Below are 15,606 nucleotides of genomic sequence, written 5' to 3'. Positions count from 1 at the left end.
TCTTTAAGTTTAAATTGCTGTGATGCTGGGAGGTAAGCCAGTTATCTGAAAACCTGTCACACCTTACCTCTCCACCCAGAATGTACTGAGTGATCAATTGACTGAAGGAATAATTCTCCTAACGGCAGTTTTCTAAAACGCAGACTGAATGGCAGTTTTGTTATCCTTACCAAGTACTCTAATTTATCAATTTGCCTAAGATGCAATTTTCCAAATTATCAACTGCCCGAAATATGTTTGTGTTAACTACATATAAAGTTTATCACACATCACACTGCATAGAATAGTTGCAAAAGCTTTTGAAATTTTTGGTGGGAAGCATTAATTAGTTTTAATTTGTTTTTAATTTTTCTATAGCAATTTCACTGCAGACACTTGGCAACAGAAATATTTATCAGTCCAATTCAGCTGAGTGCCAAATTTATCAGTGATATTTCATATCCTGAATGCCTTTCAGTTGCTTAAAACAGAAGCAACATATTTATCTGCTTAAACTGGTTAGCAAATTTGTGAATGAAGAGAAGTACAGAAATGCACTTAATGGGTGAAAAACGTGTTGCAGAAAATAAACCATCCCTATCATCTTTTGTCAACTCCCTGGTATTCAAGACACGCTCAACCCTTTGATTTAAAATAAATGGCTCTTATTCTCAAAAGTTACGGGCTCAGAAAGTGGCAAAATTCCAGAATATAGGTAAAAGTAGGCTGTGGCACTGGCTTGCAGCAGAATTCCCGACAAATTCAAACCTTGACTTCATCAACAGGAGCACCAAAGAAATCTTCCAAAGGCCTTTTTAAAACCATACAAATTATGTCAACAGTTTCACTGGTTAAAAGATACAAGTCTTAAGTGAATTGGTCAATTTGGCAAATTCCTAGCAAGTTGGTTTTTGGCAAAACAGACCTACTCCACCGTCCTGTGATCCTCGTGTCTGCCAGGGTTAGGGGACAGTGAAGCTGTCATGAAAGACTACTACTGTCTTTCGAAGCAGAGTATTTGGGGGATGTCTGGGTGGCTTGGGGTTGAGTGTCCAACTCCAGATTTCGGCTCAGGTCATGATCTCACAGTTTGTGGGATCGAGCCCCTAGTTGGGCTCTGTGCTGACAGCGTGGAGCCTGCTTGGGATTCTCTCTCTCCCCCCCTCCTCTCTCTGCCCCTCCCCTTCCCTCTCTCTCTCTCTGTCTCAAAATAAACAGACATTAAAAAATTATAAACAGAAAAAAGGAAAACAAAAAACAGGGGAAAAAAAGGGCACAGAGCCCGACGCGGGGCTCGAACTCACCGACCGCGAGATCATGACTTGAACCCAGGTCGGACGCTCAACCGACTGAGCCACCCAGGCGCCCCTTTTCTCTGCTCTTCTGATCACTGTGGCAAAACATGTCCTATGTGACTACTTGAAGCAATGAAATAGGTCGAATGATTTGACACGTGTCAAGGACAGGTGGTCCCGTGTTCAGACAGGAATAGAGACGGCGGTTGCACTGGAAGCCTTTCCTAGGCTTCATTGCTTAGGTGCTTGGTTTCCCTGAGCGCTGCCTTGGGCCAGTAACGTTCCTTAGAGTTCTGTCTGCTTCCCAGATGTTGCGCCTAATTGCAGTGCGATGCCATTAGGTCGTAGAGTTGGGTATATTTTTCTTGAAGTTACTGAAGGCAATTTGTGTCTCTGTGTAAAGGTCAGGGAGCAACAGTTCCTGGCACTTGTGCCAAAGACCCCTTGGTTTCACCAAAAATCAATTTTTTGGTGAATTAACTAATCAAGACTGTCCCTTCTTTTGGCATCTGAGAAGCTGCACCCAGTCCTAACTGTTCCTTTCGAGGTGGCATTGATGGCAGATCCCAAAGAACTCCACTACAAGATTTTAGAAAGGAAAGATCGTGTCCTTTATTTTTTTTGTTAACACTTTCTGACCCGTGATTCAGATTCCAAAAAGCCTATGTGTATTGCCACCTCAGCAGAGCAAGTGTTAGAACCCACGTGATTCAGTATTTTTATTAGTTCTGGCCATTTGTACAGAATAAAACAGACCACCATCGTGTCGTTTACTCTGCGTTGCAGGAAGTGAAATTAAGATTATTTCAGAGGCTAACCTATCCTGGAAAATTAGTAACTAGGTGAAAAAAATGACAGCGTGTCCAATTCCTGTAATGTAGAAGTTTTAAAATGTGGAAGAGACTGCTACTTCAGACAGGACGACATAATCGCTGATCTGTAGAACATTTAAGGTGTCGCGTTATAAGCCTGTTACGGCATATGGCTGGGTTCAAAAAACAAAACAAAAGAAGAAAACAGAAGAAGAAATTCCACATTTTTCTCCTGGAACCTAGTAGATGGTATAATACATTCAAGCCCTCACTCTGGCCATTTGTAGCTGTGTGACCTGGGGGCTCATAGAGTCATTTCAGCTTTGAGCCGAAGTTTGCTCATCAATAAAAATGAGAAAATAGGGGCGCCTGGGTGGCTCAGTCGGTTATGCGTCCAACTTCGACTCAGGTCACGATCTTGCGGTCCGTGAGTTCAAGCCCCGCGTCGGGCTCTGGGCTGATGGCTCAGAGCCTGGAGCCTGCTTCCAATTCTGTGTCTCCCTCTCTCTCTGCCCCTCTCCTGTTCATGCTGTGTCTCTCTCTGTCTCAAAAATAAATAAACGTTAAAAAAAATTAAAAAAAATAAAAATGAGAAAATAGTAGTACCTACCTCATGGGATTTCTGGACAGATGAAGTAATGCATGTGTTAACTAGGGGTGCCTGGGTGGCTCATTTGGTCAAGCGTCCATGTCTTGATTTTGGCTCATGTCATGATCTCACGGTTCATGGGTTCAAGCCTCTTGGGATTCTCTCTCTCCCTCTGTCTGCCCCTCCCCCACTCACACGTGTTCTCTCTCTCTCTCTCTCAAAATACATAAACTTAAAAAAAAATGTGTTAGGGGGCGCCTGGGTGGTTCAGTCGGTTGAGCGTACGACTTCGGCTGAGGGCACGATCTCTCGGTCCGTGAGTTCGAGCCCCGCGTCGGGCTCTGTGCTGACAGCTTTGAGCCTAGAGCCTGGAGCTTGCTTTGGATTCTGTCTCCCTCTCTCTCTGCCCCTCCCCCGCTCATGCTCTGTCTCTCTCTCTCTCTCTCTCTCTCTCTCTGTCAAAAATAAACATTTAAAAAATTTAAAAAAATTTTTTAACTAGTTTGTAACTAGAGGCATCTTGAAATACCTTGTTCTGTGAAAAGTTTCAATGATTGTTAAGAGACCATAGAAGAATGTCAGTTGAATGTTGCCAAGCTCAAATAAATTTCAAGTGCTTAATTAATGATGAAGTTAGAACAATTACTGTTAAGGCTAATTACTTATTCTTAGCCTTTCAGCTATGAAAATTAAAGATCTCTGAGTGCTTCTGTCTTATAAAAACAAAGGAAGCATACCAGGCCACCTTTTCGAAGATGACGTGATTAGAGCATTGGGTTTGAATCCACAATTCAGTGAATCAGGCGTACTTATTAAAACAAACTAAATGATGTGTCAGGAGGTTCAGAGCTATAACTGAAGACTTAATTTGCTCATTTGAGTTTATTTAATCCCTATCTTTTTTCTTTCTTTCTTTCTTTTTAAATTATACACAAAATCAGTTGAGGCTTACACATCTTGGAGGATGGGAGTTGTTGTAAAATTCTGCTATAATGAGAATTGAAAGCAAAGTCATATTGGAAAATTAAGAGAAGACATTCTTAATGAATAACTTGATTGAAAACGGTGCTAATAGAAAATTGTATTTATTACAGAATTTGCCTCTGATACTACCTACTCTAGGGTGTCAGTAGGGTCTTTAACACATCCCTTTTTTATTCACCTCTTCATTCAACAAATTGAAGATCTGTGTGTTAGGGCACTCTTGCATATTTGCAGGTGAGAAAGAGGCATAGTCTAGGTGTCCCTGGTGTTCATAATCTGGTTGGAGAGATAGTTACCCTACAGTATGATACTTGCTGTGCACGGAGTAGAAATAAGGTGCTGTAGGAGCACCCAGGGGAACCCCAGTCCCAGATTTGCCAAGAAGAAGGGAGGAGAGTGGTGGTGGTTTGGAAGGCTGTCTGGGGGAAGTGGAGTTTATCCTGAGATCTGAAAGCTGGAGCGAAGATGAGAGAACGTAGGAAGGAAGCATGCTTTGAATTGGAGGGATCTCCTCATTCAGAGGCTCTAGGTTTTGGGCACTGAGAGTAGTCCACAAGCAGAACACGTTTGGATTGTACGTAGTCTTTGGAAGATGGTAGGCGAGAGGTGTGTGCTCGCGAGCCTTAGAAGCCCTGTTAGGGGGTTTGCAGTTTATCCCGACGGCACTGGCAACCTCTTGCTGGGAGTGACCTGAGCTCCGGAGACAGGAAGGTATGTGAATAGAATTTTAAGAGATATGAGGAAGCAGAATCTTTGGACTGATTAGGTTGGGGAGGTGAGAGGGAAACATGGTGAGAAAGGAAGTGATTGGGATAGGACAGTTACTATTAATGTATTTTCAGGAACAAAGAAGGATTCCCTTCCTTTTTTTTTTTTTTTTTTTTTTGAAAGAGAGGGAGAGAGCCCCTGTGGGAGTGTGAGCAGGGGAGGGGCCGAGAGAGAGGGAGAGACAGAATCCCAAGCAGGTTCCACGCTGTCAGTGCAGAGCCTGACGTGGGGCTCCATCCCACATTCCCATGAGCCCTGAGATCATGACTTGAGCTGAAATCAAGAGTCAGATGCTCAACCAACTGAGCCACCCAGGTGCCCCTCCCTTACCCTTTTTTTTTAGCCCCCGGGGAACACCATCAAAGTGTAAGAGGAGGAGGGAGGACAGAAAATAACTCCTTATGTGAAATTTCACACTTGCATAAAACATTACATAATGACAGTTGCTTTTAAACATAAAGAATGCATAGTTGATTTTAAACAGATTAATAACACCACTTAGGGGTGTTAACCCTAGATTTGTGAGATAACCTAAGATAACCCACTGTAGAAGAAATTATTGTTTTTGGAGCCAAGAAAATGCTTTAGACTGAGTTGGAGGGACAGCCATACACGGAGCACATCACCAGTTCCTGTAAAAGAAGCTCCAGGGGGGCAGGGTCTTTAAATCAGTGTGATTGACTTATTTCAATAATTACTGATTTTTAGAGATAAACAATTTTTTTCTGTTAAGTTTGTGAACGTACAGAGTTGGCTGGAATCTTCAACTGGTTTACTTGTCATCCTTTGTCCAAGCCTTTATTCCAAGTGTTTACACATGTGTTTTACAGTGAAAATCAATATAAAAATTTCATTTGATGAGAGCATGTTTTACAGCAAGTGTTTCCAGGATTTATATGTGTGTGAATATATAGATTTTTTTCCCCCCCTGAGTCCACCCACACCCCTGTTCATGACATTTGCTAAAAAATGGAAGTAATGAGAGTTCAGTTCCTTAAGATACTGTACATTTAAAGTGGGGTATATTATTTCCATTATTAGTAGTAGTATTATACGGTATTATTTTCCCCTTTTAGATGTGTTGATCTCTCTGAGCCTGTCATTAGGATAGTTAGGAACTGCAAAAGGCTCTATTTTCCATTTTTATAAAAAGAAAAAGAAATGAGAGAAAAAAATAGACGACTTTCTTGTGTAGGCAAGAGAATCCAAGAGTTGTTACTGGAGCCTTCTCTGGTGTGAAGAAAATTAAGCATTCCTGTTCTTGCCTTCACTCCCTGTCAAACCCAAAGGAAATCCTCCTGTTTAGGGGTGACACTACCTGCTTGTTTTCTCTGGTGGCTCTTTAAATAATACCGCCTTTTAGCCTCATTTTACCTTCCCTTTGTTTGCATCCCATCTAGTAGAGTGAGACCATTGGGAAGCTCTCGTTGGCAAGCCTTTTCCTGTTTATCAATCCCAAAACATAAGCCGGAATGGGTACTTACACGTGTGTGGATGTAGCCATCCTAGTGAGCGTGTGACGTATGTAGAGTTACGTATATAAAGTTTAGGGTATGTAGTAAGAAGGAACAGAAGAGACTAAAGCTAGTTTAAAAAGGGGGAATACTTGTTGGCCTGGTAGGACTAAACATCTAGATTATGCACCTACACATCCCCTTTTCTTTTTTTTTTCTTTTTAATTTTTTTTTACCATTTATTTATTTTTGAGGGAGAGCGACACAGGGTATGAGTGGGGGGAGGGGCAGAGGAAAGTAAGAGAGAGGGAGATGCAGGATCCTAAACAGGCTGCGGGCTCTGAGCTGTGAGCACGGAGCCCGACATGGGGCTCGAACTCACAAGCCACGAGATCCTGACCTGAGCCGAAGTCAGATGCTTAACCTACTGAGCCACCCAGGCACCCCATCCTCTTTTCAATTTGAAATCTTTGGAAGAAGCACCATGGCTCTTATCAGTTTGTGTACAAGGGAGAAGAATTAAAATTCATGCCTCGATTCTGGATTGGACAGTAGGTACTGGAGAGTGTCATGAGAAAGGGATCCTGTTTGACATTTGGGAATGTATGTTACCAGGTTTCTTTCCTTCAACAGAAAATGACATAGGTCATGGAACTAGCAACGAATGGATCTGTAGATATAATCTCCAGTTATATTTTTTAAATAGGCTATTCCAGCAGAAACATTGAAGTGTGTTGTTTTTTTTTTGTTTTTTTTTTATAGCTCCTTTAGAGTTCTGAGCCACTTAGTAGGAAGAGAGACAGAGCTCTTGCCCCACAAGTGAACAGATCAAAATCTATTTTTGCAACTATGTTTGAGATTATAAGGTCTATTTTAGGTTACAGAATCTAAGACTGATTTTTTGGGATGGCCCCAGGCTAAACTGGAGCCCATATTGCTTTTGGCCAGCAAGTTCAAGGTTAGCTTGAGACCCCACAAAGTATGTGGTCGTTGGTTTGATAAGATCCGTATTTCAGGAGCTAGAAGCTGCATGAATGTTATTCTATTTCCCCAAGCATTTTTCCAAAGCAATTGTGTATCTGTTAAGAAGAGTGCATTGTGGGCTGCATATTATTTGACAACCTGCTTTTTATACTTAAAATAGGAATATCTTCCATGTTGGCTTTTATAGATGTATGTAGTACTCCACTATAGGGATACAGAATAGAACAATTTATAAGTATCCCAATTATGGATATTTTGGTGGCTTATTATTGGCTATCATATGCAGTATTTGAGTGAATATCCTTCTGTTTATGTAGAATGGTATATATACATACACATTCATTTCACTGGGCCCTTGTTTGCTTTTAAGGATAAATTCTGGAATGCAAATGAGTGTATATTATAACCTCTTTCATCTATAAAATATTTTGTGAACACAAGGTCAGTGTATGACTCTTTTAATCCATGGTATGCTTTTCCAGTATAAAAATTACAGGTTTGATGGCTTCATAAAAGTGTATTGCTTACATACTAGGTATAGTACCTATTTGCCATTTATGGGATTTTTTTTGTGTCTCTTCAAATTTAGAATTCTTTCTCAGTGCCCAAAGTCTTCATAGACTATTTTATCTCTTTTAAAGTTGATTTCACTAAAATAGCCTCAGTGCTGCTGCCGTCACTGTGGCCACCTAGGGTCCAATGACAGCGTGCTGTCGTTGGAGTCAGACAAGCCTGGGCTTGAATCCTGACTTCATCTCTTACTAGCTTCATGGCCCTGGGCAAGTTAATCTCTAAATGTTACTTTCCTCTGCCATAAAATGGGAATGTCTACGTTATGGGTGAAATTAGGGTTGAATCTGTCCAAAGCATCCATCACATAGTAAGTGCTCAGCTATTCTTATTAGTATCTCTAACAATGAAGATGATAGATTATAATAAAGTGCTCATTGCTCATCATCTGTCAGTTCTGGGAGTTAATATCATTAAATGCTCCATCCATTAGGTTCTGGTCACTCAGGATTGGATGGACCGATAGGGAGAAACATTTATAGCTTTGTCTCATGTATTTTCGTTAGAATCTTTCTGTATATTACATCATGGTGTTCTCAGGCTCTCTTTCCAGTAGGAAAGAGTGTAGGATGCTTAGATGTTTTTGTTTGGTTGGTTTTCTTTCCTTTTTCTTTCAGCCAGTGTCTGAGCACTGTCATTTTTTTGCGTACGTCATGTAGGTAAGACCTGATTTGCCTGTTCACGACCACGAGTGGCAGAAAATGCTGGAAAGGCACTAGCAATAGACTGGACAAGCACTTGGGTCTCTTTTCCCCAAAATTACCTCTGTGCCTGATGACAGCTTCTCTTGACGACTAGAAACGAATAACAATGAAATAGCTCTTACATTATTTTACTAGTTTGGCTTTACTAGTATGTTAGTAGATAGTTTTATTTTGTCATTGGTCCTTTAAGATAAAAACTGCTAAAGTAATTTGATTTTTCTTCTCTAAAGAAACAGTTTTTCATACTCTATTCTGAGTCAAGGGAAGAATTAGTTAAGCGAAAACCTTTGTTTGAAAAGTGAAAAAAGTTACCCAGGCAACCTGTATATGTTACCAGTGTGCTGATTAATCGTCGCCAACATTAATCACTGTCATCAGCTATCACAGAAAGATGACTGCCTAACAGTCTACACTATTATCATTCCATCATTTTCTACAGATCAATTTAGTGCAAAAGATTAATTGTACACAGTCATGAGGATTACAACATTAAACTTAAATACACAGGCAGAGCTTTTGTAATATAAAAAATCATAAGTCCCTTCAGTTACTTGATATATTGATTTGATAAAGCCCTGTGTTTTACAACGAATAAACTTTCAGAGGTGTATTTTAAATTAAAAAGGCTGACTGCAGTCTGTAGCTTTATCAGTTTCTAGCATTTGTACTGGATAAAGTGGGGGAAGAAAGCAAAGTCACAGTGTTCTTACAGTTGTAGCTAAATTAATCAGCTCAGTCTGTTTTTGTCAGTTTCAAAAAGTTAAACTTAGGACTATTTACCTATGTATATAACCTTTCTAATATGCTCTGTTTTATATTGTTGTTTTTAAAAGTTGCTTAATATCCTTAGGGCTTTTTTTTAATAGAATTGAAATAATCGTAATGTTTTCACCATCTACTCCAGAAGAGTCAGAAATGTATACATTTCATATTTAATTTTACGTTAAGGAAAGTAGTAATGTCAACTCCCCCCCCCCCCCCCCCCCCCGCCAATAGCACAGCTCTTTTCAGTCATCTAATTTTAATAGAGATTTTAATTGCTCTGGGCATTATGTATACTAATATTTATGTTTTTTCTCACATTTATTCAACAATGCTGATGCTTAATCAGAATATTAGTAATAAAAATTGCATGTCACAAAACATCAATTATGATTTGGGGTTTTTCTGTGTAAAGGCATACCGACGTTAATGTTTTTGTTCTGTATTTTAAAAACAGTAATTCAAATTATGCCAATTTTTTTTTTTGTAAATTCCCATGCTCTTATGTTGAACCAGGTTTTCCAGTAAATAATTTATAGTTGAATGTCACATTGTAGATGTGATTTATTTTTATTACACCCATTAAGTGACTATTGTAATATTAACTTTGGTTAATTTGGTTCAATTAGGAATTAGAAGGAACATCTTTTGTTTTTCCATACTAAGGAAAAAGGAAGGAAATTCTCTGTCGCACTTGAAAATTAAATTACAAGTCTTTATTTTCTATACTGAATTGGAACCTGTTACATTCCTCAGTGTAAAAAAAACACATACACACACACACACACAAAACAATATCGTCAGTGTAGTCGAGCCAAACTTTGCAGACTTTGCTTCTTTAGAAAGCAAATTATTTCAGGCTGAAAAACCCCAATAAAAATTAGATGGATACTACCTGTTTTTAAGCTATCCCAGTTAGATAGTTCTGTTTGAAAAGTAATTGATTAGGTCAGACTATTAAACCATTTAATTTGGCGTGTATATTGTGTGTGATAAAAGGAATCCAACTGTGAATTTGAGTGTATTAAATAATCTTCAGGAAGTTCCATAAAGAACGTTTGAACGCCTTGAAACTTGCAAATAACGCATGTTTGTTCCAAACACGTTTGCTTTGCCTGGGTTTTGCCCGTCAGGTTGAAGAAATGCTAATCTTGTCGCTTTCAGCAGCTGGGTTTTTGCAATATTCTTTTCCTTCTCCTAGGGGTTAATTAGCCTTCTTTCAAAATGTGGCCTATTTAGCTGTAGATTCGCATGATTCAGCCAGAGTTGGCTGTGCAAAACAGAACCGTTAACAGGCGGGTGTGTCCAACTGCTTAATTAGCCAGAATAAAAAGGTCCTTTGTCAAACAAGCATCGGTTGCTCCTGACACACCTGACTGCCACATTAGGCAAGGAAGACGAAACTGAAATCGCGCATGTCTCTCCTGCAAGAATATACAACTCATTTACATATGGGCTGCGTCATGGACCAGCTGCAGGGGTTTATTTAGCTTATCAGAATGGATTAATGTGACTGCATTTGTGGCTGATAAACAAATATCACTTGAAAGGGGGCTGTGAAGGAACTAAACTAACCACATTACTCCCAAACATAAACAGAGCACGGAAACCACTGCTGGATGAATAGGAACACCTCCAATGTACACATAAACCTTATGTTGGGTCTAAAACAAAACCTCCAAATGAAGCCTGCTCAGACACTACCCTCCGTGATGATTCTTGCTTTGCTGAAATGTTGGAAAGCTACCAGAATACTCTGAATGCGTCGGTGGGTTTAAATGATCTGTTTAGCAAAATTTGGCAGGAGGGTTATACTCCTCGAACATCCTTTAACATTCTAATTGATCTGCTGTTAAGTCAGGTCTTCAGAATTAATCCGTTAAAATGCCTCTGGAAAAATACTTACTAGTTAGGTTTTATTATGGCCTCAGCAGAAAGAGAGAGAATACTTCCTAATTTCGATGTCGGAGAGAGAAGGGATGTCTGTCCGTTGTTATTGGAAGTGTAGATGGAATACAGTGGGTTGAGAATCCCAAAGACTTTACTGTTCAGATCAATAATAGTCTCTAGCTTTTCATTTGGAAGCCTTATCATCATGATATTGCGAAGTACTATCCGGAGTGACATCGCAGGCTTTGGAGTGCGATAAACCTAGGGTTGAATTCAGGCTCTTCCCCTTACTAGCTCTGTGGCTTTCAGCAAGTTATTGAGTACATTTGTGCCTCAGTTGCCTTATTTTTAAAGTGGAAATAAGAACGCTTCCATTATGGGAGTCCTACGAGGATTAAATGAGAAGTATTTCAAGCAGTTAGCATAATGTGTGGCACCTGGGAGATACTTGTTAGCCAAGAGACCTAATTATGGTCATGAGTTTTTGAGCCAGTCTCTGCCACGGATGTGACTGAGACCCTCTCAAGCCATGAGGCTTTGGCAAAGAAAGCCTCTTCCTCAAAACCGAGGAAGACAATACCATTAAAGGAGAATGAAGTTGTGTCTTTCAAGGAAAGATGGAGAAACCAAGTTCTTATCAGTAGGCATGACCCTTTATTGATCCAAGAGCCGGTGAGACAGGATGGGGATCAGCCACTCGGGAGTAAACAGATGATGTTCTGGGGCAGCTGTTTGTTGTCCGGGATGAGACTTTATGTGCCGGTTTTGACGTGGCATATGCGTAGAGCCAGAGGCCGGATGGAAAGCTCGTCGTGACTTTCTAACCCGAGGTTATAAAGCCATCATTTTCTATCCATCTTTTTTCCCCAGTCTGTTCTGCAAAGGTTCCTCCTATAAAGTAGTTGGGACCTTTTCCTTCTTTCTCATTCTGAAAATCTCCCCAGTTTGCATTATTTTCTTTTACTCCCTTCTGTCTGTGCGATATCTGCTCTGAAATTCAGGACTCCCCACTTGGTCTAGTCGTCTCGTGTGTGAACTTCAGTGGGAGGTCCAAACCCTCCTTTCCTACCTCCAGCTGCTCGACCTTGGTTAAGTGACTTAACGTCTGTGAGTCTCCCGTTGACTCGTCTTTAAATGGGGAAAATATTAGTTCCAATCGTCTGGTCACGCATTTCTGTTGGTAAAGTGGTCAAACCTGGGTATTTCTGTTCTGTATAAAAGAAGTGAATGAGTTTAAATGTTATTAAGATGGTCTCAAACCCAAAAAATTATTCTCCATTTTCAATCTGGATTGGTAAGACTGAATTTCTGGTTACCCCAAAAAGTGTCATGAACTCAAATGCCTATAGAGGCCAGGCAAGTGAAGGAGTATTTCCATTTAAGTAATATGCCTATAAAACATACACTGTGCGCTCACCTTTTCTAAAGCTTCACATTTTTTTGTATCTGGAAATTTGGTTTTTACGACAGATTTCTGATATTTAAATATTGGCAATTAAGAATTTTAATTTGTAGTTACTCTGAACCAAAGCCTGTCTGTGGAGTCTAATATAATATAGTCTTGAGAAGCCAGTTTTCAGATCTATGCCCTTTATCTTCTGATAAGCTTTCTCATGTGGTTTATGGAGAATTCTTAGGAATTGCTTTAAAAATATATTTAATTTTTAAAGAGATCTTTCTTTTTATTGTTGCATATGTTAGGTCTAAAATAGTCGATGTCAAGGTTGGGTCATAGCCTAAAATGGGTGTGTAGGCTGGTCTGCATTACAACGTATGGGCACACGAGAAAGCCTCGAGAAAATTCCCAGCCAGCACTGGGAGAAATAGGAGGGAGTTTTAGGTGAGTGACTACACTCTAAGAAACAGCCACCTTTGATTGGACATAATTGGCGACTCTGATTTCTTCATTTGTATACTAAACGGACTGATGCCTCCACCTAGGTTGGCATTAGTTAGAGAGGCTAAGGAAACCTCACTAAAGACGCGGTAAGCAACATCTGGTTCCTTCCTCATTCTCTGCAGAAAGACATCCCCCCTCACTCACAGCCCTTCTGCTGTAGCACAAAAGGGATTGATGGCCTATAAGCATGTAGTGAGTCAAAGGACATTGACTTTTGCTTTCCTTTTTGGGAGGGCATTTTTTTTTCCCCCTCTGTGATGGAATAAAGGAAGAGATACAGATAGGATTCCTCATGTGTATCCCTTTCCCAAATTTTGACGACCAAGGGTCCTCCAGTCATCTTACTTAGGCAAGAACTTTGTGTGGTGAATACTGTCATTCTCAATTTCAGGCATATCCATGGTCTTAATGGTAGCCCAGAGGGATGTGTGGATGTGTGTGTGGGTGTGTGTGTTTGCTTGGAGATTAATGCTAATTTTTTTTTTAAATGAGCCACCATTTGGAAGATTTCACATAAAAATCTGAACTTCCAGCTTTTTTCTCTTGGATAATTGGGAGACTTCCCACAAATTCTCAACGTCTTGGAGCTGAGCGTGAAGAGCCGACCCAAGTAAATGACGGGGTAGCCACAGTCTGTATCACTTTCCCTTTGTTTTTTAAGCTCCTACCCACCTTCCCTCTGTATGTCCGAGGTCCCTCATCTGTATTTGGAGATTATAATCCTACCAGTCACACCTGGGTGTTACATGGATTAATTTACTTATAAATTAACACGTAGAGCATTTGGAAGAGTCCTTAGCATAGGTTGAACATGTAATCGGTGTTAGCTGTCGTTGCTGTATCTGTTGCAGTGGTAAGGTTTATTGTGCCGCTTGAGGGCCTGGACTAACAAAAGAGTAAGCAAATCACCTAAAGAGATGCCAATGTCAAGGTCTAGAAAAGAAAAATAAGCACGGATTCAAAGCAAAAAGGCCTCGCCTCACATCTGTTCCTGTCCCCTTGAGTGAGTCTCTTAACCTCTCTGGGTTTCAGTTTCCTCCTTTATCAAATGAGAAGAGTAGATTAGATGTCTTCAGAGGTCCATTTCTAAAATTGAATGAGATGATAGAAAAGGTTTGGGGGAAACATGGGAAGAGAGGGGACACGTTGACAAAAGATGGTAAGGGGCTTAATTTTCTTTCTTTTTTCTATTTAATTTTTTAAAATGTTTATTTGTTTTTGAGAGGGAGACAGAGTGCAGGCAGGGCAGGGGCAGGGAGAGAGGGAGACAGAGAATCTGAAGCAGCTCCAGGTTCTGAGCTGTCAGCACAGAGCCCGATGCAGGGCTCGAACTCTCGAACCATGAGATCATGACCTGAGCCGAAGTCGGACGCTTAACCACCTGAGCCACCCAGGCACCCCTGGGGCTTAATTTTCTACTTGAAAGAACTGGATGCTCTTTTTGAATTTTCTTGGGGAAAATTAATGTTCACCCTGCTGTTCACAGATTTAAACCACAGGGCAGTATTTTTCTTAAATTACCAATTAAATATTGTTCCCCCAGCCCCCCAGGAAAGAATATTAGAATTCTGGTCCCTGCTCGGTAACAGATTAATATTTATTCCATTAACTCTATAAGTAGCAAAAGGGAATGTTGAGACCAGGAGGTCTTAGAAACCATACCTGTTACATTACACACTGCAAAATTTAACCTGTGTAGCTAGATCAGGCACATACGAACTTTAAAAATGTGCCATGCTGAACTGTGAATGAGAGAAGCTAAAATTTCGTGTCTTGCTTACCAGCCTCATTTACATAATAGTGGTCCTCCCCATGTTCAAAATACTAAATGTTGTTGATGTTTGGCTACCTCTGGGTAAAATCAAGGTTGATTTTAGTACAGTATACCACAGTCACAGCAAATTAGTGAGCTTGATCCTTTGGTTAAGTTTTGGATATACATTATTATTATTAATTTTTTAGATCACTGCATAGTAAGTTTGAAAGTTGGAAAGGATGTTAGGAATAATGTATTCTGAATTGTACACCTTTGGGGGACACGCTAATGGCCTCTAAAAGTGTCTAGAAAATAAAATTTTATGACATACTTGCATCCAGCTAGGGTTTGTGTTCTGAAAATTGAGAATCTTAAAATAATTTTGGTCTACAGTTTATAATATGATTGAAACTTTTATTAACAGATGAAACCTAAGGAAGGTAGATTTCAATGAAGTTCAACTTTTATAGCCTCAAAATAAGAAGTGTAAATGGGGATTTTTTTTTTAATGTGAACTGGTAATTTTCTGTGTAGACTTAAAAAGTGAACAGAATGACTATAAAGCTGCCTGGAATATCATGGCAGTATGTTGGGGTAAGAAATATTCTGAGAGTTGAAAGTTACTCTAAGTATAGGTTTTTTCCCTCATGTTTGTTTGTTTGTTTGTTTGTTTATTTATTTATTTATTTATTTTTTCAACGTTTTTTATTTTTTTTTTGGGACAGAGAGAGACAGAACATGAACGGGGGGGGGGGGGGGGGGGCAGAGAGAGAGGGTGACACAGAATCGGAAACAGGCTCCAGGCTCCGAGCCATCAGCCCAGAGCCTGATGCGGGGCTCGAACTCACGGACCGCGAGATCGTGACCTGGCTGAAGTCGGACGCTTAACCGACTGCACCACCCAGGCGCCCCCATGTTTATTTATTTTTGAGAGAGAGAGAGAGAGAGAGAGAGACAGACAGACAGACAGACAGAACATGAGTAGGGGAGGGACAGAGGGAGAGGGAGACACAGATTCTGAAGCAGGCTCCAGGCTCTGAGCGGTCAGCACAGAGCCCGACGCGGGGCTCGAACTCACGGACCGCGAGATCACGACTTGAGCCAAAGTCGGACCCTCATCCAACTGAGCCATCCAGGCGCCCCTAAGTATAGGAATTTT

At 40.4% G+C, this 15,606-nt stretch overlaps 1 protein-coding gene across 12 annotated transcripts in view; it reads left to right on the top strand.

Moving 5' to 3' along the window:
* RFX3 (regulatory factor X3) overlaps positions 1-15,606 on the top strand; it is a 292,672-nt gene that overhangs the window by 114,227 nt on the left and 162,839 nt on the right. The window contains exon 1 of one of the 12 annotated variants that reach the window (XM_058695810.1): positions 13,553-13,694. The exons of the other annotated variants lie outside the window; for them this stretch is intronic. The gene's annotated coding sequence lies outside the window, so the exon portion shown is untranslated. Of the gene's footprint in view, positions 1-13,552; positions 13,695-15,606 lie in introns of those variants that run through there. 12 annotated transcript variants of the gene reach the window in all.

The sequence above is a fragment of the Neofelis nebulosa genome, chromosome 12 (genome assembly GCF_028018385.1).
Source record: "Neofelis nebulosa isolate mNeoNeb1 chromosome 12, mNeoNeb1.pri, whole genome shotgun sequence".
Lineage (NCBI taxonomy): Eukaryota > Metazoa > Chordata > Mammalia > Carnivora > Felidae > Neofelis > Neofelis nebulosa.
Note: the sequence above shows the minus strand (reverse complement) of the source record. Positions and strands in the feature narration are given on the sequence as shown.